The sequence below is a fragment of the Pinus tabuliformis genome, chromosome J (assembly GCF_031772625.1).
Source record: "Pinus tabuliformis cultivar Carrire ecotype Pingquan chromosome J, CPIR1, whole genome shotgun sequence".
NCBI classification, from domain to species: Eukaryota; Viridiplantae; Streptophyta; class Pinopsida; order Pinales; family Pinaceae; genus Pinus; species Pinus tabuliformis.
In genome coordinates, this window is record NC_142295.1 from 1,378,000,402 (window position 1) to 1,378,026,011 (window position 25,610).

Sequence of the window (25,610 nt, forward strand, 5' to 3'; positions counted from 1 at the left end):
GGCCGATCATTCACCTCCATTTGATTGTTTACCCATTTTGAGGAACAGCTGTGAAGAGTGATTTCACTAGCCATCCTTGTGACACTGTCATGATTGGAAAATTCCAAACCTTACCTGGAATCAGCTGCTACTCGTTTTATCACTCGTTCCTCAAAAGACGAGTCTCCTTTAAGCTCTTTTCAACTGACTCGTAAAATATGAAAAGATTGCCGAGCCATTGGCCTCTCCAGCTCATTAAAGAGACAGGAAGTGCTATCCCTCCTCTAGATTTTAATATTTTTGGACCTTAGGGATTATTACACAAAAAGATCGAGCACTTGTTTTGTTCGGCTCGTTAAAAATATCGAAAATTCATCCCTTCTATATTGTTTTATACTTTTTCGGACTTAAGGGATTAGATGACGAAAAAGGAATTCTGGAGTTACCTTTACGTTCCATTTCAGACTCTCTAAAATTGAAAAGGACTGAGTTATCTTTGTCGTTAAACTCGTTAAAAAGATTAATAGCGACAAACTTGTCTATAGATGAGAACGAGTTTCACTATCGCTAGGCTCGTTAAAACATAGCGATGGGTTTGCCCGAAGGGAAAATTATAGAACAAGCATATGTTATCCTCCTCAAGCTTGAAAAAAAATAAAGAGGTACTGGTCAGCAATGACTGGGGAAAATTGGGAAGAAAACTCAAAGAAACTTTGTTGGTAGCAATTCGCTCTTGAACATGACACTTTTGCTCCGTGTCCGAGTCGGGTTGGGTTGTTTCATTCACTGGTCACATCACCATGGTCACGCCATACCATCCACATTTGGGGTTAATGCTACCAATCCATCACATCAGTGTCGCCGATATGTTCAAGAGAGGTCATCGAGAGAATTCACCTGTGTCTCACCCACTACCATACATTATACTCCATTCTTTCATGACCGCCACCCTGAACCTTATATCACCAGATCGTTTTCACCTCCATCAAAATCATTTGCTCTGTTCCATGTCATTGATGTGGGAGTCATTAAGACCCTCCTGTGATGGATCACTTCTTGTCAACATCAGCTCATTATCCAAGAAGTTGATCTAGGAACACCCCATTCAGTACTGTTGTTGGGAAAAGTATCCAATACGGAATGACCCTATCCCACTCTAAGGGTGATAGTACCTCAGCAACAACTGAATACAAAGCTATTCAAGATTACTTCTTTATGAGATGAGAGAGAGAATAGAAAAGGGATCCACTAACCGTTATCTTCCGCTAATGGTTGATCCCATCTTCCCTCTTGCTGCTTGCTCCTAGCTCCTTGCTCTTTCACCGGCCCAGCTACACAAAGATCCTGTAAAAGCACAAGAAAAGGAAACTACAAGAAGCATACATCCATAACTGATTCAAGGATTAGAATAAATCAAATATACAAGCATCAATTCGCCATAGAGACACATGCATATAGAAGAACCTCAAATGCTTTTATTAATGGAAGAAGTAAAGTTCTGAGAGTGTTACAACCATAATAGGCCCAATCCAGCAACACCTCCCAGCAGAAAGAAATCTCCTCTTCACCTCCTTCAAAGCAATCACCCAATAGTTCTATACACAAACCAACAGCACCTCCTTACTTGCACAAAATTCCAGCCCCCCTAGACCTCATGAGAGAGCTCTATATATAGGAGATTTGGAGAAAGGATGAGTCAGCTTGAGACTGACATGAAGCTGACTAGTGTCCTCTCCCACTTTAGTTAAACTTCAGTTCTTGAGTCCACTTGGAGATTCTTGCTTCCACTTGGAGATCAAGACCCTCTTACTCATCACAAGGCGAATTCCTTGACCCAAGTGTCAGTTTGGAAGCTTCCTGGGCAATTGACACCTTGCAGAATGACTGTGCCACTTGGCCAATCTCGCCCAACGTAGGTAGCCTTCATTAGATTTGACATTCAGCGCAGGTACAGAGTGGAGCAGTTGACATTCAGTGCAGATGCTCAGTGGAGCAGCTGACATGATCCAGAAATAGCTTGTTTTTGAGTGTTTTCAGGTGGAGAACTGATTTTCAGTGCTGTGGTTTGCTGACCTTGTTCCTCTAGGGGTAGGAACAACATGTTTAGGGACTTTGGATCCCTCAGATTATCGACATTTCATGCTTCATGCTGTAAGGCACAAAAATGTCTATAACAGTTTCCCCCTAAAGTATGAGGTCGTTTATCGGGTGAAATGCTTTATCAGGAGGATCCGAAGTTCATTCAATCGCTGAGAGGTGCCCTGTAATAAAATACAATACAATACATTATTTTTTCATTCTGCTTTCATGATCTAGCTGAGGCGGGCATTCCCATGCTCAGCTTTATAAATTCATTTTGGTACATAGAACAGACGATCGTCTGGTGGATAGACTGATAATTCTCTGCTGAAATTATCATCCTTTGAGTAGGATGATCATCTGCTGCAATGATGTACATAACAAATGTCTTTATATCCTGAATATATATCGCAGCCCGGATGGATGAAACTAGATCCAGGGTCTTCAAACTCGTTCGATATTCACTCTAAGTACAAGTCGATCCATGTGAGAATTGCGCTGAAGTCGAACATGGAAAGACATCATTTGATTACCGGTCAATAATGTAAACTGTTAACAAGCGCGAGAGGAATCACCAATAATGACAATGACCCTCAAGGTACTGCAGTACAATCCACGTGGTGTGAATAAAGGACTTGGTGTCGAACACCACGCAAAATCTTCTGGTCGAAGGTCATTGATGTATACCCGTCGCCGGAAGTGAGAAACTTGCCATTGAGGCATGCAAGCTTCAAAGTACTGGGGGGGTTGTTCCTAGATCAACTTCTTGGATAATGAGCTGAAGTCGACAAGAAGCGATCCGTCAAAGGAGGGCCTTAATGAATCCCACATCAGTGACATGGAATGGAGCTAATGATTTTAGTGGAGGTGAAAACAATCTGTGAAATATGATTCAGGGTGGCGATCATGGGTGGATGAAGGATAATGTATGGCAGTGGATGGGACACGGTTGACTCTTTCTGAACACATCTCTTGAACATATAACGACACTGATGTGATGGATCGGTAGCATTACCCCAAATGTGGATGGTTTGGCGAGGACCATGGTGATGAGATCGGTGAATGAAACAACCCAACCCGATGTGATACGGAGGACAAAGTGTCATGTTCAAGAGCGACTTGCTACCATTAAAGCTTTGAGGTTCTCCCAATTTTTCCCCAGTCATTTCTGACCAGTACCTCTTTATTTTTGTCAAGCTTGAGGAGGATAACATATGCTTGTTCTATAACCTGCCCTTCGGGCAAGCCCATCGCTATGTTTTAACGAGCCTAGCGATAGGGAAACTCGTTCTCGTCTAAAGACAAGTTTGTCGCTATTTAATCATTTTAACGAGTCTAACGACAAGGAAAACTCGGTCCTTTTCATTTTTAGAGAGTCTGAAAAGGTACAAAAAGTTAAATCCAAAATTCCTTTTTCGTCATCTAATCCCTTAAGTCCGAAAAAGTATAAAACAATACAGAAGGGATGAGTTTTTGATAACTTTAACGAGCCGAATAAAACAAGCGCTCGACCTTTTTGTGCAATAATCCCTCAGGTCCAAAAAGATTAAAATCTAGAGGAGGGATAGCTCTCCCGGTCACTTTAACGAGCTGGAAGGCCAAAACTCGGCAAACTTTTCATATTTTACGAGTCAGGAGAAAAGAGCTCAAAGAAGACTCGTCTTTTGAGGAACGAGTGATAAACAGGGATAGCAGCGGATTCCAGGTACAGGTTGGAATTTTCCAATCACGGCAGTGTCACAAGGATGGCTAACTGAAATCACTCTTCGCAGCTGTTCCTCAAAATGGGTAAACAATCATATGGAGGTGAACGATAGGCCAAATGAAATGGAGGTGGCAGGTGCAAACACGACCAAGGCTTTTATGGCTAAGAAATTTACGATCACAATGGTTATTTACCGGTACTGGGTTCATTTTTTAAAGAGCTTGAATGCGCCAAAACACTGCTCAAAAGCTTATGTTTATTTTTTAACGAGCATGAACTATGATGCTAAAACTGCTCGGATCTCGCTTTTCTATTTTTTAACGAGCATAAATTCCGCGGTAAAACTGCTCGATATACCAGTCATAAGATAAGAAATGTCTCCTGTGAGATAGCTATTTTTTATGGAGCTTTATCTCACGAAGCTATGCTCCTCATTTGGCAAATTTTGACCTTTGCCCCACATCCTTTCTTTATGCAAGTTCGGAAACGACTAATCCAAAAAACAGATAAATAACCGCTCTTTGCTTGCACTCTAAAAGGTTCGCATGCCCCCAGGTATAAAATACAATTTCAAGGCTGCCCCTCCTCTCCCCCACCTTTGTTTTTCTTTGGGTGTTCACAGCTACTTGTCGTCTTGCTAGTCTAATGTTAACGATACTTGTCTTCTCGTTATTTTTAACGGGTCTTACGCGGTACTTGTCTTCCTGTCGGCCGCACTTTTAACAGATCTTTTGCAAGATCGCAAGAGAACAGCTACTTGCGACAAGAGAGCAGCTACTTGCGACAAGAGAAGAACACAACTCAAAGACAAAACATTAATGTTATTGAGGGAGGCTTGCCTCTTTCTGGTTACCCAAAGAATGGTTTTATTTGCTGCCGCAAATTAAACTCTTTCTTCGGTGATGTCTATCATTAGGTTACTCAAAGATGGTTACAATTTGTTGCAGCAAAGGAATCTCTTTCTTTGGAGGCTACCCCTACTTATCCTTTAAAACATTTGTTTTAACGGGTGAGGCTTGCCTTTTACCCAAAGATGGTTACAATTTGCTGCCGGAAAGGAATCTCTTTGGCATTGCCTACCTGTTTAGACAAAGTTGAATGACCTTTGTCAAACAAGTAACCTTGACAAAAGAATCCTGTTCTAGAACAACCCCTCTTCCTTCTTTCGGACGGGGTACGGACTAGTCATATTATTTCGCGGAAATTCTACCTTATACCCAGGGTTTCTTCTGCCCGAAGCAGACCAGGATGCATGCCCCCTGGGTTCCAGTCCCATCTTTCCGAATCACTCACACTCATCGGGAAGGAGGACTGGGGGTGGAGACATTTCTTGGGTGAATAGACCATTGAGGGTTGGTATTTGATTATTTGCGATGCGTGATCCCGGAAATGAAAGTTGGTCTACGAGCTTGACCATTCTTCCTTCGTGTGGAAAACACATTACTCTAAAGAGTGAGGAGACTATAGCTCCCATGCAATATATATAGTCTCGTCCAAGGAGTAGGTTATAATCCAAGGGTCCTTGAACGACCATGACGTTCATTTGAACGGTCTTCCCTTTCAATGTAACAGGTACATTGGGGAGGATCCCTAATGGTCGACTGGTTCCTTTATCAAAACCCGAGAGATTTCTCATCTCAGGCAAAAGCTCTGGGGAACCCAGTGCTTTCCAAGCAATAGAGGAAAGGATACTCACAGATGCCCCTTCATCAATGATAGTTCCAGCCATTACCATTCTGTAGATTTGGACTATGAATCTGAATGGTATACTGGCTGGTAACCGGGGTCTGCCTAGTTGGTTCCAATCAAAGGACACAACCAGGTTGCTTGGTGGTGGGACCGAATACACGGCCGGATACGATCCTGACGATGTTCCTTCCTGCGATAAAGGAATGGGCGCATTGCCCTGATGCTCATCAGAATCTGTGTTGATGAAAAGAATCTGGATGGTGTCATCCTTATTCTCTTCAGTGAGGCTGTCATTTGAAGATGAATCTTCAGTGACGGTGTCATTTGAGGATGAAACCTCTGAAGGAAGAACCGGGTCAACTGCCGTATCGACCTTTAGATTTTCGTCTGGTCTGGATTCAGTAGGTTCATTTTCAATGACTGACGCTTCAGCTGACCACTTGAGCAGGCCAGCTGTATTTTCAACCAACGAAGGGCTTGGCACGAGTTTTTTGTATCCAGGAGGAAGTCCCAACGGTGAAACTGGGCGATCTTCCAAAACTCTCTTCGCTTCGTCTAAGAAGGGACAATGGTGGATGGCGTGACCACCTTCACATAGTCTGCATGGGGATCTTGCTCCCCCTCTTCGTCTTGAACCTTCACTTTCGCTGGTTGACGGTAAGAAATCAACATGGCTATCAGAGGTTGATGCTCCCGAATTGTGCAACCGAGGGGACCAGTCCCTTAGTATCCGGGGAATACAGGGACAATCTCTATGGAAGTGGTCTCCTCTACATATGACACATGGCGATTTAGGCCCGGTCTGTGCTGTGTGTGGGTTTTTGTCAGATATCTTTTGCTTGCCCCCAGTCGCCTTAGGCTCCTTCTTCTTCTTCTCCTTCTTTTCCATGGGAGCTTGGCTTTTGCCAGCCCTACCTTGTGAAGATGAAGGATTAGAGGAAGAGTTATAAGAAGTAGAAGGCTGGTGGGCAGCTCTAGACTGATCTAACTGTTGACTCGACTGCTCAGGAACCATGGTGGTCTGAACTACATTAGTTGAGAATAGCCAAATAGGCAGGCCAATTGTCAGTCCTGGAAGCGACAATGTGGCCATGTGGGGCGCACCGACTTCTCCCCAAGAGAAGAATGGACTAGGATTTCCATCACGTGGAATTCCTTGGTTGGGGCGTTCCATGTTCTCAACTTTAAGATCAACGCGGGAATAGGAGGTGATTATGTTCCGTTTAAAATAAATTTTATAACGACGCTTAGACACAACTTGCTTTTTCACTTTTTAAGAGTCGAGAAAAAGCTAAAGATGACTCTAGTCTCCTTCGATGTTTTAACGAGCCCGAAGTGACAAATGCTCGGATGGAATTTTTCAGTTATAGAGTTTGAAAAAGGCCAAAAGAAACTGCTCTGGAGTTCTAGGTAGAGGGTGTGCCAAACTTTTCGCAAAACCACAGAATACGTTTTACGGTACGAGTGGTCAATCTTCGTGAATGCTGTGTTCACTGCATTGCGATCAGTAGGGCGGCCGACACAGTTTCCTATTGGATAAAGGCTTTATTCCTATAGGGGTCTCCCAATATATACGCGACGGTACGTGGGAGCACAAGTCCGTATTGATACTTATCGCTTCACCGTGGAGGAATCACCCAACCACTCAACGCTAAGATATCACGTTTAACGACGCCGGAACACGTCTCTAGCTTAGACCTCTATGTGTTTGCGTTATGTTTCAATGCGTTGTTATGTAAATTCAATTTATTTTAAGGTTGATCTTGTTTAGCAGTTTGCCTTTATGGATCACCACGAGATGTATGATAACACTCCTAAATGCAGTCTAAGATGATAAGCAAGCTTTTCAATCTTTCAACTTTGAAAACCTTAACTACTGAGGGAAAAGAAAGATAACACGTTTTCACACAGATCATAGAGCACACACTAATGCACTTTTCCCTAAATCAACATGCAAACTATCATAATGTATATGCACAATGCAAGTATTTCTTTTCTCTTTCTTAATGTTGGTGAAATGCAAAAAGAAAGCTGTTGTATAATTTTGAATTCAATTTCAAGTGAAAGCAAACAAGCTTGTCCAAAATCAAAAGACACCTTAAGATTTACTTGTTTCGACACTAGAAATGTATAAATTCAAACCAATATGACGAAAGCAAAAGCTCAATCAGCTATGAACAACAAACAAACTAACTCTTAAGATCAAAACGACACTTTATCACAGGTCTAGATCTAAGAGGCCACAGCAAGACTAGTTCACTTTCGTTATGGGAAACTGTAAATGTACAAGAAATACACAAAGAACAAACACAGTTTCTTTATACAACCGAGGCAGAATAATGATAAGGAAAGTTGGTTTCAGATAGGCCTACTGACTGGTAACAAACAGCAAAAACAAGAGTGAAAACAAGGCAAGAAACAACAGGAAACCCCAGCAGCACAAGGCAGGACTGGTCCAGCGCAGGTGGAACACTTCCTGTTTGACCTTCAGCGCAGGTAGCCCCTTCGGGAACTGCGCTGAAATGCAAACAGCCTTTGTACAGCCTGCACTGAAGAACGAAACTTTCGTTTCTGGTGGTTTCCGGGTCACAGATTGCTAAAAAATTCACAGTTTTTGCTCAAATCAGAAGCTATCAGTCAAGGACACACTAAGGGATGACAAGGAGGATGAAAAGCTATCACTAAGAGCTCATTAGAGTCCTTGTGGATCAGCTCTTCAAATCATAAACTTGCCCAGAAACTGAGCTGGAGTAGCTGCCCTCTACTTTGTATTTGAAAGATTCAAACACAGTTTGATTCGGTACTCCCTTTGTTTATGAAATGAATAGCAAAAACACAAACAACCAACAAGATACGATCCCCAGTGGAGTCGCCAATTTTTTGTTGGGAAAAGTATCCAATACGGAATGACCCTATCCCACTCTAAGGGTGATAGTACCTCAGCAACAACTGAATACAAAGCTATTCAAGATTACTTCTTTATGAGATGAGAGAGAAAATAGAAAAGGGATCCACTAACCGTTATCTTCCGCTAATGGTTGATCCCATCTTCCCTCTTGCTGCTTGCTCCTAGCTCCTTGCTCTTTCACCGGCCCAGCTACACAAAGATCCTGTAAAAGCACAAGAAAAGGAAACTACAAGAAGCATACATCCATAACTGATTCAAGGATTAGAATAAATCAAATATACAAGCATCAATTCGCCATAGAGACACATGCATATAGAAGAACCTCAAATGCTTTTATTAATGGAAGAAGTAAAGTTCTGAGAGTGTTACAACCATAATAGGCCCAATCCAGCAACACCTCCCAGTAGAAAGAAATCTCCTCTTCACCTCCTTCAAAGCAATCACCCAATAGTTCTATACACAAACCAACAGCACCTCCTTACTTGCACAAAATTCCAGCCCCCCTAGACCTCATGAGAGAGCTCTATATATAGGAGATTTGGAGAAAGGATGAGTCAGCTTGAGACTGACATGAAGCTGACTAGTGTCCTCTCCCACTTTAGTTAAACTTCAGTTCTTGAGTCCACTTGGAGATTCTTGCTTCCACTTGGAGATCAAGACCCTCTTACTCATCACAAGGCGAATTCCTTGACCCAAGTGTCAGTTTGGAAGCTTCCTGGGCAATTGACACCTTGCAGAATGACTGTGCCACTTGGCCAATCTCGCCCAACGCAGGTAGCCTTCATTAGATTTGACATTCAGCGCAGGTATAGAGTGGAGCAGTTGACATTCAGCGCAGATGCTCAGTGGAGCAGCTGACATGATCCAGAAATAGCTTGTTTTTGAGTGTTTTTAGGTGGAGAACTGATTTTCAGTGCTGTGGTTTGCTGACCTTGTTCCTCTAGGGGTAGGAACAACATGTTTAGGGACTTTGGATCCCTCAGATTATCGACATTTCATGCTTCATGCTGTAAGGCACAAAAATGTCTATAACAAGTACTTTGAAGCTTGCATGCCTCAATGGCAAGTTTCTCACTTCCGGCGACAGGTTTTCTCAATGGCCTTCGACCGAAAGATTTTGCGTGGTGTTCGACACCAAGTCCTTTATTCACACCACGTGAATTGTACTGCAGTACCTTGAGGGTCATTATCATTATCAGTGATTCCTCTCGCGCTTGTTAACAGTTTACATCATTGACTGGTAATCAAGCGATGTCTTTCCATGTTCGACTTCAGGACATTTCTCACATGGATCGACTTGTACTTCGAGTGAAGATCGGACGAGATTGAAGACCCCAGATTTAGTTTCATCCATCCGGGTTGCGATATATATTCAGGGAAAATAAATACATTAAATGTACATCATTGCTGCGCAGATAATCATCCATTCAAAAGGATGATGGCTCTACCAGAATCATCAGTCTACACTTAGACGATTGTCTGTCCTATGTACATGAAAATGAATTTATAAAGCTGAGAATGGGAATGCCCGCCTCAGCTAGATCATGAAAATAGTATGAAGATAATGTATTGTATTGTATCATATTACAGGTCTCCTCCCAGCATTGAAAGAACTTCGGATCCTCATAATAAAGCATTTCACCCGACACCAAAAGGTTAACGACCTCATACTTTAGGGGGCAACTATTATAGACATTTTTGTGCCCTACAACCCCAAGCATGAAATGTCCATAAATCAAGGGCTCCTAAGTCCCTAAAAGCGTTGTTCTAACCCCTAAAGGAACAATGTCAACAGATTACAGCTTCTCCCAGAAGTTCTCCATGAAAAACTACTCAAAATTGGTCAAAACAGGATCATTGGAGCTGCTCCACTAGCTAGGTGTGTTGCATCTCATCCAAATACACTGTGAGGGTGCGTTGCATTTCAAAAGTCCCTTCTGTGGGGTGCGATGGGCGAGAAATGACAAATGGCAGTGTCATTCTGCTAGGTGGAGAGGCAATGGAAGCTTCCAGAATCTTCTCCTGTGACACTTGCCTCACTGAATTCGACCAAGGATGAGTAAGAGGTCCTCAGTCTCCAAGTGGAAGCAAGAAATGTCAGAGAGAAGACACTAATCAAATCACAAGCTGACTCATCCCCCTTACAGATATCTATATATGGATCCCTCATCCCAGAGATCCAGAGGCTGCAATTTTGCATATTGTAAGGAATTGTTGTTGGTTTCTAGAGACAAACATCAGATTGTTGGGTGATCTAAGCTTTGTTTGAGGTGAAGAGGGGCTTCTTTGCTGGGAGGTTGATGCTGGGTCAGAACAATTGGTTGTAACTCCTCCTGGATCTTTTCTTGTTTATCAATAAAAGCTATTTGAGTTTTCCTCCATGCTTTTGTATCATTGATGCTTGTTACATTTGTATGGTCAATTTACATTTGATCCTAGATTGTTTATGAATATAGATCCGTGTCTTTGTATAGTGCTATGCTTCTGTGATCTTACAGGTACTTTGTGAAGCTGGGCATGCAAGGGAGCAGGTAGCTGGGGACTATCAAAGAAGAGAGGGATCGAATCAAAGGATTAGCGCAAGACAGAGGTTGGCCTTTCTATTCCTCTCTATCTATAATTCATAAAGGAAAAACATAAGTAGCTTTTCTCTGTTTGTTTCTAAGGCAGCTGTCACACCTTAGTGGGATAGAGCAGTTCTAAATAGACACTTTTCCCTGTAACAGGGAGTCTGCTGAAACCAGTCGTAGATATAGAATAATTTTGAAACCTGAAATGATGGGCATGCATGTGGACTTAGATGGGGCACTAGTTGATGAAATAGAAGAATATGGAACATCTTCATAAGCATCTAGTCACTCATCTGAAGATGTGAATTTTGATGGCATGCAAAAAAATATGAGTGATTTTGAATAATTGTTTAAGATAGTTTATCTAACTTATGTATGCATCGTATCTTGAAATAAAATTTTTGATTTCCATATGGTGTTAAATGAGAAGTTATGAGTCATTTTTATGTTGTTAGATCATTTTACTAGCATTTTTTTTAAATTTTGAAGATTGACCCTAAAAAAAAAAATCATTGTTCCAGTATAATCACTTTTTTGTTTTCAAGCTATATTTTGCACGGAAATTTTGTTTTCACTGCCATTTTTAAAACATGTTCAAAATTTTCCCTAAAAAAGAACCATCATTCCAATATACACACTTTTCATTTTTAGCACTGTTTTTTATGTTTTTTGACGTTTTTTTGCCAGAGTTCCCATTTTGAGTTTATAGTTCCCGTTTCGAAGTTTACATTGTTACTGCAAGAAGACCCAACATTGCAGTAGGTTGAGAGAAAAGTATGGAAGTTACAACAAGCTTATGAAAATGTCCGGGAGACTACGCACACGGTTGCCCTCACTCAACGTTTAGCCAAGATGAGGGAGGCCCAAACCATGAAGGAATAGGTGGACACTGCATGCCAGAAAGAAGCCAGGCTTAAAGCATGCATCCAGCTGTGGTTGGAGGAAGTATTCACGATCACTGCTACAATTGAGGGGAAGCTTACTCAAATGTAGGATACATATGCCCTAGGGCAGGAAGGTGCCTCCGATAATGTATCAAAAATCTACGCACAAGTGATATAGCAGATAGCAGAAGAATGTGTGGTAGATATCAGCACAATGCAGGCATTGTTGGATAAACTCCGAGCCAAGATCACTGCACCGGCCGAGTGACTCAGGATGAGTCACGATGATTGTGTTGGGGGCCTGTTGGGCAGCATGTCCCCTGTGTAAGAGCTTTAGGGCTTAAAGCCCGCAATTTTGGGTAAAAAGTATGGTAAAGGCTCCACGAAGTGCGAAGTGTAACAAGTCAAGTCAAAGGGTTGTCCGCCCAAGAAAACTGTAAGAGAATAGAAAGCGAGTCGGCCTGCCCATGGTCGGTGGACCATGGGAATGTATAAATAGAGCAAGGATTTAGGTTTAGAAGGCAGTTCTTTGGTAGCTTAGTTAAGACGGGAAGCATATGGGTTTGTAAAAGCAAGAGTGCTCTGAGTCTGTAAGTCCGAGTCATGGTTGGTCGTAGTTAGAGTGGACTCAGCAGCTGTGTGCATAGAGGCCTGGTAGAGTCCCCCGCTGTGTGTGCGAACCCCTACAGCCGAGTATGCAGGGTGGAATTAGATTCTACTGAACAAAAGGTTAATAAAGATAAGTATTTATGAATTATTGTGCATCTAATTGCAAATCTATATATTTATGCTTATGTTATGGGTTTATGCGTATCTTTAAGATTTATGGCTGAGCGCATATCTGTTTAAGTTGAATAATGACTGGAAGTGTTGTAACTTTGTAAGTAAACCATGATCTATAATAATAAGAAGGACAGGAAAGGGTAAATTGCATTTTCACTTGATTAAGGTAGTTGCTCTGAAAAGATAGCTCTGTGAAGTAGCCGTGTGCATAGGATTGCTCTGTGCAAACCTATACGCCATCAATACATCCATAGGGTGCGGAAACCTGGTTCCAGCACCCTCCCATACTACCTTGGGTGAGACTTTAGTCCGCGTTCCACGGATTTTTTCTGAAAGGGCCAGTAGTATGGGATTTGTTTGGCTAAAACACTTCTAAACCTAGGTTAGGCCCCGATAAGCCAACACTTACATTGGACCCCAATAATTTTTCTTCCATTGAATATTTGTGCAAGTTCAAGACCCTTAGACTTCCCTTGTGTTATCACTTAGGTTGTTCCCAAAAGTTGTAAGAAAGGGAATACGACCGAGGTAACCACAGACCAATCTTTTAGATACAGATTCTAGCCAATCTGCATCTAGAGAGGGCTCTCTCTTTATGATTTAGCTTTGTTTTTTAAAGGTTTTAGGCTAGTTATGAAGTACAAGAGTTTTGTTTTGAGTTTGGGTGATGAGATTCAATAGAACAGTGAGGTAAAACTAAAGAGTTCAGTCCATTGGGCATGATGGAGTCAAAGAAGATGGATTTCTAGATTTGGTTTCTCAACAGAGGATGGCATCACAGAGCAAGGTAGTCAAACATGGAATAATTAAAGGCTAGAATCAAAGGGAATGGGCTCAAATGGGTGAAGGGCAGTTAAGAATCCTTCAACATATTGAAAGAGGGAAAATGGATGCTTACCGACAAAGAGCAGTTAAGAATTCTTTATCGAATAATCAACATGAAAGAACCAGCAAGCAGGAGAAATTAAGAATTCACTACTTATACTAATTCTGAAGAAAAACACAAAGAATAATAAAGACTAAAAACAGAGTGCAGTTAAGCAAATTTTGAATTAATCTTTCTCTTTATCATTCAGATTATGAAACACAGATGATATGACAGACACGAAAACTAAAAATACACAAGATAGAGAGTACTCATTGATCCATGGGTTGATTCAAGAATTCTGTGACAGGTCTTCTGCATCAATTCCTCATCCAGTAGGCCAGACAACAGTTTGATCCCAACATCTTTCTATTCCAAAGTTCAGTATTACAACAAAGTCTAAGAAATCTACACATACCCAACCTCTTCAAAACTCTGATGAAGGGGGGATTTATATTACAAAATATGTACAACATATATCTCATAAAAGCTCTAAGATAATATCTAAGTTTAACCTAAAGTAATTTATAAGAGAAGTAGAAACAACTAACTTATGCCGTGCTGGAGGCTAGCTCTTTAGGGTTTGGCCTACAGCTGTCTGAAGTAGCTGTGTGCTGCCTGATTGTCTTAATCGTTCTTTAACTTTTGACCTACTTCTCTTAGTCAACTCTGATATTCATTAATTCTGATTTGATTTCTGCCCACTGCTGTCTCCCAAGGTGTCTTATCGCCACTTTTTTTGGTAAATCATGTTTCTGGAGGTTTCCACTGGCTAGGGCAGCAAGTATTCTTGTAAATCTCTTTATTCATTTTCTGCGAGCTAGGAATCCTTCGGCGCTGGTTCAACTCTGTTAAAAAGAGGAAGAGAACTGTAACTGGCGGGTTTGATTGAGACCGCGAGCTCATTGATGGAGCCTTTGTGGTCCGCAGGTGGTCCAAACATTGGAACTGAGTCGGTCGATTTCAAGCCCAAAGCACTCTTTTGCAGCGAAAAATACAACAAAAATGACTTTTCCCCTTTAATTGACAAAAATAATTTTTGGCAGGAAAATTTGTTTCAAACGACAGATGACGTCAGCATGATGTCAGCGGGGGTACGATGTGGATGTCGTGGTAGCGATGTCAACGAAGGGTCAGCGAGAGGGTGGTAAGTGGTTTCTCCCTGCACCGCTTACGGGCTTGGGTGGTTTCGGGCGGAGGACAGGTGATCACACTGGCGGAGCGACGCGTGTCTTTGTATGGGTGGCAAAACCACCATCTCCCCGCGACTTAAAGCTTGGTGGATCAGGGGGTCGCGAAATAGATATCCACCGTCGGATGTGGGACCATTGATTTGACGGTTGGCGCTTAGTGGAGATAGCGGATGGTTAAGCAGCGGGGCCAATGTAATATAATGTGTTTTTAAATGGTATCGGGTAATGTTGATTGGTTCACGGGGTGGTTATAATTAACTCAGGTGGTTAATCATCCCTATGTATGCGCACGGGGAAAGCTTTTTTAATGAATTTTTTAGAACAAATTCATCAATCTTTTTAAAATAGTGACTATGGTTATAACAAACCGGGGAGGGGTATTAATAATTGGGGTTTTTTATTGTATCTACATAATACGGGAAAGGGGAAGAAGTATAGGGAGTTACATAATAAAGTTAGGGTTTAATATAAATTTGAAATGAAAGTGAAAAGCGCTAAGTTATAAACTTAGGCTTAAGGGGAAAAAAAGAGTTTATACAAAAATATGGCTAACCCCAAGTAAAACCGATTCTTACTTAGGCAAATGCTATGGAATGAGATGGGTGACAATGATATTTAAGCAGATCTCAATATTATTGGGGGAAATTAGTAAGTGATTGGGGAAACAATAAGAAGGGGAGTTAGTCATGCTTTGCTTGAGCTTCCCCAGGAGAAATATCTGCCATAGTACTTGTGATAGAGAAAATATTAACACATTTTGAGAGACAAAATTTATCACAAGTCTCATTTTGCAACATCAAAACTGCCTACCCTGCCTACTTTGTCTAGCATTTTTTCTTCTTTACATTTGGGTGCACTTAGACTGGCAAACCCTCATCAACTTTTCTTTTCTTTGCATAGGAATCCTACCTAAGTCTGCACTTATTACAACCAAGGGCTTAGTTTAAATAGTTGAGCTCTTTTGCTTCTCTACCTATCTACATGTCTGCGAAGATTAAACAGTTTGGACAGTTTTTATTCTCTATCTTTAAAACATGAAATTCAAACATGAACTAGCCAAGATTAAGCTGTTTGGCCATTCATCAATTGTGGTAAAAAGTTCAACAAGCTGTACATGATACTTTATTTATAGAAAATGAAATAGTAGTGGCATTTAGACTTGCACACTTTCCTGGTCTTTTTATTTGGGGTTCATTTCTTTTTATTTTTTATTTTGACCATTTATTTTTTCACCCTTTGATTTTTCTTTTAGGGTATACCCTCTTTACATTTTTTTATTTTTTGATTTTTTCATAATATGGAAACCTTTATAGCAAGGAAAGGATGAACATATTACAGAGCTCAACAGTCAATCATGAAATATGACACCTATTACTATATGAGTATAACACTCGCTCCACTTGGGGATGGCTTTCCCTGGTGGAAAGTCAAGAACAACAAGTTAGATGGCCTTATGAATACCTTTTGTTGTGCTTTGAAATTTTCCTTTGCTGAATGTAGAAACTATACAAAAGGATCATGTAAAATATATACACTACTGCTGAGATGATTCAAACAATTGTACATTTGTTCTGGATAGCTTTCACTTGGATTGCTTGACCTTATATTTCTGCTCCCAAGTCTTCTTCTGCAATCTCTGATAAACTGAAAAATGAAGTTAAAAAAATGATAAAGTTCCTTTACTGATTTCAACATTTTCTATAATTTCCTCCTCATTCTCCCTGCTAAAATGAACAAGCTAATTACTTCTTTCAAGCTGCTGAATATGAAATTCCTTATGTACATGTTAGAGATAGAATATGTCAAAAAACTGGATCAAAATAATGCTTCAGCATTCGACCATTCACTGGTCCTTCCTCTGTTTCTGTACCATCCAGGCTCTTCAAAAAGTAAGTATTGTTTCCTTGCAATGTCTGGATGATAAATGGCCCTTTCCAGAGGAAGTCAAACTTCCCATGTTTTCCTTTGTCTTCTCTCCTGGAATCCCACTTCAGAACTTTGTCTCCAATGTAGAAGTCTTCAGCTTTGGTCCTTTTATCAAATATCTTCTTAAGTTTTTCTTGTAACATTTGAGATCTTCGATGCACTTCTTCTCTGGTCTGCTGCAAATGGATGGTCTGTTTTATTCTTCTCTAAATAGCATTGGGTTCCACTTGAGCTTCTTACAACAATTTCATCACAGGAATTCCTAAAGATGGAGGAAACACCGCCTCTATGCCATAAACTAGCTCATAAGGGTTGGTTCCAATTGATCTTTTTGTAGTAAGTCTGTCTGCCCATAGCATTTGTAAGCTTCTTGTGCCAGTTTTTCTTGTTCTCTTCCAGCAGTTTCTTAATGATATTGATCAGGATTTTATTGGAAGACTCAGCTATACCATTACCCTGAGGGTAATAGGATATGGAATGACCTAAAGTGATATGGTATTTGCTACAAAAATTTATCAGTTTCTTAGATTTGAAGGTAGTAGCATTATCAGTTATGATCTTTTTAGGGCAACCAAATCTAGACAAGATGTTGGTCTCTAGGAATCCTATAATAACTGTATCATTGGCTTGTCTAGCAGGGATGGCTTCTATCCATTTGGTAAAATAGTCTGTGGTAGTCAGGATCCATTTATGTTGGCCAGATGAGGGAGGATGGATTTCTCCAATGAAGTCTAAACCCCATTGTTGAAATGGTCTTTGAGTGGAAATTGGTCTCAATGGTAAGGGTAACAATTTTCTCTTGCCTTCAAATATTTGGCATTTGGGGCAAGTAGTAACAAACTTCTTTACATCAGTGAAAAAGGATGGCCAGTAAAATCTAGCCATTAGGATTTTGTCTGCAGTTGATTTCCAGTACAGGTGTCCACCACAATCCCCTGCATGAAATTCTTTGAGAACTTTGTCAGCTTCTTCTTTTAATAAACAATTCAATAAAGTACATTCATGATTTTTCCAAAAAAGAGCACCATCTAAAACACAAAATTTTGAAGCTTTCATTTTTAAAAACCTTATCTTTGTTCTGGATAACCCTGTAAGAGCTTGCAGGTTTAATAATGCATGAATTATATCAGCATACCAAGGGGATTCTAAGAAGGCCTGGTTGATTTGTGGAGTTGCCATCTCCTGTTCATTATCTAGTTCATTGATGTCTAGGGCTTGAAAGTTGGTTTCAGTCATGAGGTTAGCTAATCCCTGTCCTTTTATCATCTTTGTAGCCTTTATTTCAACGTCATACTCCAATATTTTAGCGATCCATTTACCTCGTTTGCCCTCAATTCCATCTTGAGTCAAGATGTTTTTTACAACAACATTTGGCACATAAGCTATTATATGTGAGTACAGTATGTAGACTCTGAAATCCTGAATGTCTTTCACAAGTGCAAAGGCCTGTTTTTCCATGATTTTGTAATTTAGAGGTGCATCCCTAAGTGCTTTACTAAAAAAGGCTATGGGTTTTTCACATCCTTGATCATATTTTTGAAGTAAAATAGCTTCTATGGTGTGTTCTGATGCAAAGGAGAAAATTATGAAATCTTTGTCAAATTTTGGACTTGTGAGGACTAGTGTTGTGGTCAAAGCCAATTTAATATCTTCAAATGCTTGTTTGGCTTCTGTTGTCCATTTAACCTTTGAATCCTTCTTTAACATGTTGTTCAACAATCTTATTAGTTCAGCCAAATTAGGTATGAATCTTCTCAAAAAGTTAATTTTTCCTAAGAAAGATTGAAGTTCTTTGACATTTCTAGGGTGAGGTATTTGCAGAATAGCTTCAATTCTAGCATGGTCAATTCTGATGTCATCTTTGGGGATGATGTGACCTAACAATTTGCCTTCTTCTAGACCAAACAAAGACTTTTTAGGATTCAGTGAAATACCATACTATCTGCATTTTAAAAATACTTGTCTCAAACGATCTAAATGTTGCTGATCTATTTTGGAAAACACAGTGAGGTCATCTAGATATACAACTAGAAAATCGTGAATTTCTTTGGCAAAAGCTATGTCCATGGCTCGTTGGAAGGTTGCCCCCACGTTCATGAGTCCGAATGTAATTTTGACATATTTGAATGTACCCCATGGTGTTGTAAATGTTGTTTTGTCTTGGTGATTAGGATGAACTAGAATCTCATTAAAACCTGAAAATCCATCCAAAAGTGAAATCCTGGAAGCACCTACTACCCTTTGTAAAATATGATCCATCTTGGGTAAGGGGTAATTTTCCTTCAAAGAAACCTTATTTAAATTTCTTAAGTCAACACATAACTTGATTTCCCATGTTTTCTTCCTTGTAGGCACTAAATTAGACACTCATTCTGAAAACCTAATTGGGGCAATTATCCCTGCATCATGCATTCGTCTGATTTCTTTTTGAATTAAAGGAAGCAGTACAGGGTTGATTCTTCTAAGTTTCTGTTTGAACGGTTTTTGATTTTGTTTGAGGGGTATTGTATGCTGAATCACAGAGGTGTCATAAGATTTCAGGTCTTCATAGCTCCAAGCAAAAACATCTTGGAATTATTTGATCAGTTCAACATACTTTAGCTTTTGATAAGGGGGCAAAGATTTGGACAATTTTATCATTTTTGGATTTTCTTTGGTACCTATGTTGTAGTCTTCAATGTCAGATATTGGAGGTTCCATTTGAGGTTTCTTTGGAATATCATTGAAATCAAAGAGATCTTCCAAAGGGGTTAATCCTTTGGGTAAATGATTGTCTTTCAAATGGATGACTTCAGATTCTTCTTCAATAATTTCATCAATGTCTGTTTGTTTGAACTCTTGTATTTCCTCTCTGGTGAATTTTTTTGGATGAAGCATTTGACTTGCATTTTCTACTGAAATGTCTGTTTGTATCCGATCGGATGAATCAAACTCACTAAGTGTATCTTCATCTGTGTTAGTGCTGGAAAATTCCTCTTCTAGGGTCAAAAAATTGCTGATCTGTTTATCATTTTCAAACACCTGCCAATTCTTCCAATTATCAGGTATGGCTGGCCTATGTCTAATTTCTGCTGTGAAATGATGATTTGTTTCAAATGGCAGTTTATAGGTGTTGGCAAAATTTGCTAGGCTATGAGCTTGCAAGTTATGTTTTCTTGGAATTTTGGCAAGCTGAGCTTCAAAAAATGTGTTTAGGATCTCTATGGTTGTTGCTCTGTATTATTTTAATTTGGGATCATTTGTCAAGAACTTCCCTTTTATCTGTTGGATGATCAAATCAGAATCTCCTAAGACTGACACTCTAGTTGCTTGCAATTTTTTGAGCAGTTTAAGACCTAGCAGCAGAGCTTCATATTCAACCATGTTATTAGTGCATCTAAAGTTTAACCTGTAGGCATGACTTTCAGCATGTTTGTTTTCAAGATTATGCACCTAGACCCTCGTCCCTCCTCCTAATTTGTTCACAGAACCATCAAATTCTAAGTACCACAGGATTCGATGTTTATGATTTGGATGTGGACTTTCAGGGATATTTTTAGCAGGGAGATCTGGTTTTTCAATTTCTTTTGGTTTCTCTAGAGTTTCATGATTTTTAACAATTTCTTGCATTTGGACACTAGACTTGTCACTTGTAATTTTTTTTGTTTCATCTGCCAGAACTTTCCTTTCATGTGGGGGATCAATTTCAGCATTGTACAGGATAAAAGAATCCATATCTGAATGTACTGAGTAGATAGGGAAATTTTGGGGTTTCTCTTGACTACTTACTACATACTTCATTAAGGTTTCTCTGTATAGTCTCTTTGGTTGACCAAACACTGAAATAGTAGCATATGACATGTCTAACTGTAAAGATCCCTGAAGTTTTGCACCCCAAGATCTAGATAATAACATACCATGTTTTGGAGGAATGTCAGCTACTACTATGTCCATCAAAATGGTTTTGGTAGGATATTGGACTAGTGACACACATAAATCTTTGATTAAACCCAAACATTTGACCTTAATTGAATCAAAAGAGAAATGGTATTTATATGGCCTGGTTATGTCAAGGTCAAGTTTTTCCATTACAAATTTAGGAATTAAGTTATGGGAAGTGCCAAAATCAAACATGCCATTATGAAGTATCTTATTATGTATATTTAAAGCCACATAAAAAGGAGGAACTTGTCCTTCTGCTATTTTTCCATTTACTTCAGGGCCAAATATTAGTTCAGACTGGTGATCAAAAACGTTTACTAAATCTTCTGAATCCTTGCTCACAAAAATTTTGAGTGATATGCTGATTTGACTTCTGTAGACATCATGTTTAGCTAATTCTAATAAAGGAACGACTATCTTTAGTTTTCCTACTTCTATCTCAAGATTGAAAGGTTTTTCGGTCTGAATTTCTGTATTTCAAATAGCTGAATTTTCTGCGTTTTTCTCTTTTTAGGAATGGGTTTATGTGCTGAACTATATTCCAAATCATGTTCTAGAAGCTGTTCTTCTTTTTCTTTAGCAGGAATAGCAGTGGACGACTGTCTGTTAGGCGGCTGATTGTCTGATATGTTTTCAACGATTGGATTATTTGGGTTAGGATCAATTTTGGACAGAATATGTACAGGGGGGTTACTGATTTTACCTTTGTTGGGTTGTTTGGTACTTTTCTGTTTGCTGATTTCTGGGATATTGTTATAGACATTTTTGTGCCTAACAGCATGAAGCATGAAATGTCAATAATCTAAGGGATCCAAAGTCCCTAAACATGTTGTTCCTACCCCTAGAGGAACAAGGTTAGCAAACCACAGCACTAAATATCAGTTCTCCACCTGAAAACACTCAAAAACAAGCTAATTCTGGATCATGTCAACTGCTCCACTGAGCATCTGCGCTGAATGTCAACTGCTCCACTCTGTACCTGCGCTGAATGTCAACAGTAATGAAGGCTACCTGCACTGGGCGAGATTGGCCAAGTGGCACAGTCATTCCTCAAGGTGTCAAATGCCCAGGAAGCTTCCAAAATGACACTTGGATCAGGGAATTCGCCTTGTGATGAGTAAGAGGATCTAGATCTCCAAGTGGAAGCAAGAAACTCCAAGTGGACTCAAGAACTGAAGAATAACTGAAGTGGGAGAGGACACTAGTCAGCTCCATGCCAAGCTCAAGCTGACTCATCCTTTCTCCAAAACTCCTATATATAGAGCTCTCTCATGAGGTCTAGGGGGGCTGGAATCTGGTGAATGTAAGGAAGTGCTGTTGGTTTGAGTATAGAACTATTGGGTGATTTTCTTGAAGGAGGTGAAGAGGAGATTTCTTTCTGCTGGGAGGTGTTGCTGGATTGGGCCTCTTATGGTTGTAACACTCTCAGAACTTTACTTCTTCCATTAATAAAGCATTTGAGGTTCTTCTATATGCATGTGTCTCAATGGTGAATTGTTATACTTGTGTATTTGATTTATTCTAATCCTTGAATCAGTTATGAATGTATGCTTCTTGTAGTTTCCCTTTCTTGCCCTTTTGCAGGATCTTTGTGTAGCTGGGCCAGTGAAAGAGCAAGGAGCTGGGAGCAAGCAGCAAAGAGAGAAGATTGGATCAATCATTAGCGGAAGACAACGGTTAGTGGATCTCTTTCTCCCCTCTCTTACATCTCATAAAGAAGTAATCTCGAATAGCTTTGCATTCGGTTGTTGCTGAGGTACTATCACCCTTAGAGTGGGATAGGGTCATTCCGTATTGGATACTTTTCCCAACAACAGATATCTATCCTTCCGCTCCTCAAATTGTATTGTTTGTGGACTTTATAAATGGTTGTATCATATCCCTCCCTAAATTCAAATGTTTCACCTGACTAAGTTTGGAATTGTTCAAGAATGTTAGCTTCTTGATCCTCTTGGGTCAAGAAACGTTGTTGTTCATTGTTGAGTCCCATCAAATTGATTTGAGTGTATTTTTTTGGTTCATCAGATGTTGAGGCTTCGGCGTAATTTTCTTGAAATGGAGGTGTTGTGGGGAAAAATGCCTATGCAGGACGATCCTATCCACCTAAGGTGTGACAGTGCCTTAACAACAAACAGAAACAACTATTCTAGTATTCTTCCTTTATGAATTAAGAATGAAGAGAGATGGATGGACTAACCGGTGTCTTCCGTTTGTCCCTCGATCCGGTTTCTCTTCTCTTTGAGGGTTCCCAGCTACTTGCCTTCTCGCTCGCCCAGCTTCAATAGGTTTCTGCAAGATCACAAGAAGAGAACACTACACAAAGACATAGATTCATATTCATAACTAGTACAGGATTAGAAATAAACTAAACATACTAATGCAACCATACATCAAAGATACATCAGTATATAGGAGAAACCAAGATAACTTTATTGATGAATAACAAGGTTCAGGAAGAGATACAACCCAGAGGGCTCCAATCCAGCATCTCCTTCCCAGAAAATGAAATTCCTATCTTCACCTTCCTTCAAAGCATTAAGCACCCAATGATTCCAATCTCAAACCAACAGCAATTCTTTGCAATAACAAAATTCCAGCCTCTAGATCTCATGGAGGAGAGATCCATATATAGATATTTGGAGAGAGGATGAGTCAGCTTGAGATCTGACTAGTTTCCTCTCCCTCTGTCATTTCTTGCTTCCACTTGGAGACTAAGAGCCTCTTACTCATCACTAGTCGAATTCCTTGAGGCAAGTGTCATTGGAGAAGATTCTGGAAGCTTCCAGGGTCTTTCCACCTCGTTGAATGAACTTGCCATTTGTCACTTCCCGCTCAGCGCACCCTGGTAGTGCTTCTACCTACGTTGCAGTGCACCTAGCCAGTGCAATCTCTGCATTTCAGCGCAGACAGCTAGTGGAGCCTCTGAATTGATCCTGAATTGACTTGTTTTTGAGCAGTTTCTGGTGGAGAAATTCTGTGAATTGCTGTGGTTTGTTAGCCTTGTCCCTCTAGGGGTAGGAACAACATGTTTAGGGACTTTGGATCCCTTGGATTATGGACATTTCATGCTCAATGCTATAAGGCACAAAAATGTCTATAACAGTTGCCCCCTAAAGTATGAGGCCGTTTATCGGGTCAAATGCTTTATCAGGAGGATCCGAAGTTCATTCATTGCTGGGAGGAGACCTGTAATACAATACAATACAATACATTATTTTTCATACTGCTTTCATGATCTAGCTGAGGCGGGCATTCCCATGCTCAGTTTTATAAATTCATTTTTCTATACATAGAACAGACAATCGTCTGATGGTAGACTGATAATTTTGATGAAATTATCATCCTTTGGGTAGGATGATTATCTGTTGCAATGATGTACATGTCAATGTCTTTATCTTTCCTGAATATATATCACAGCCCGGATGGATGAAACTAGATCCGGGGTCTTCAAACTCGTTCGATCTTCACTCTAAGTACAAGTCGATCCATGTGAGAAATGTTCTGAAGTCGAACATGGAAAAACATCGCTTGATTACCGGTCAATGAGGTAAACCGTTAACAAGCACGAGAGGAATCACCGATAATGATAATGACCCTCAAGGTACTACAGTACAATTCACGTGGTGTGAATAAAGGACTTGGCGTCGAACACCATGCAAAATCTTTCGGTCGAAGGTCATTGATGTATACCTGTCGCCGGAAGTGAGAAACTTGCCATTGAGGCATGCAAGCTTCAAAGTACTGAAGGGGTTGTTCCTAGATCAACTTCTTGGATAATGAGCTGATGTCGATAAGAAGTGATCCGTCAAAGGAGGGCCTTAATGAATCCCACATCAGTGACAAGGAACAGAGCAAATGATTTTGATGCAGGTGAAAACGATCTGATGACATATGATTCAGGGTGGCGGTCATGAAAGGATGAAAGGTAATGTATGGCAGTGGATGGGACACGGTTGACTTCTCTGAACGACTTCTCTTGAACATATGGCGACACTTATGCGATGGATCGGTAGCATTACCCCAAATATGGATGGTATTGCGAGACCATGGTGATGTGACCGGTGAATGAAATAACCCAACCCGACTGTGGTACAGAGGAAAAGTGTCATGTTCAAGAGCGACTTGCTACCATCAAATTTTTCTTGAGTTTCTCCCAATTTTTCCCCAGTCATTGCTGACTAGTACCTCTTTATTTTTGTCAAGCTTGAGGAGGATAACATATGCTTGTTCTATAACTTGCCCTCCGGGCAAGCCCATCGCTATTTTTTAACGAGCCTAGCGATAGTGAAACTCGTTCTCGTCTAAAGACAAGTTTGTCGCTATTTAATGTTTTTACGAGTCTAACGACAAAGATAACTCGGTCCTTTTCATTTTTAGAGAGTCTGAAAAGGTACGTAAAGTCAACTTCGAAAGTCCTTTTTCGTCATCTAATCCCTTAAGTCTGAAAAAGCATAAAAAAATACAGAAGGGATGAGTTTTCGATAGTTTTAACGAGCCGAACAAAACAAGCGCTCGATCTTTTTGTGCAATAATCCCTTAGGTCCAAAAAGATTAAAATCTAGAGGAGGGATAGCACTTCCGGTCGCTTTAACGAGCTGGAAGGCCAAAACTCGGCAATCTTTTCATATTTTACGAGTCAGATGAAAAGAGCTTAAAGAAGACTCGTCTTTTGAGGAACGAGTGATAAAACGGGTTAGCAGCTGATTCCAGGTACGGGTTGGAATTTTCCAATCACGACAGTGTCACAAGGATGGCTAGTGAAATCACTCTTCGCAGCTGTTCCTCAAAATGGGTAAACAATCATATGGAGGTGAACGATCGGCCAATGAAAAGTGGAGGTGACGGGCAAACACGACCAAGGCTTTAATGGCTGATTATATTTCATTCATGGTGGTTATTTACCGGAATAGTTCATTTTTTAACGAGCTTAAACACAAGTGGAAACATTTGCTCGATCTTATGTTTATTTTTTAACGAGCATGAACTATGCGCTAAAACTGCTCGGATCTTGCGTTTATTTTTTAACGAGCATGAACTGTGTGCTAAAACTGCTCAATGATAAGTTTGCATGCCCCCAGCATAATAACGCTATCCGAGGTGCATGCCAC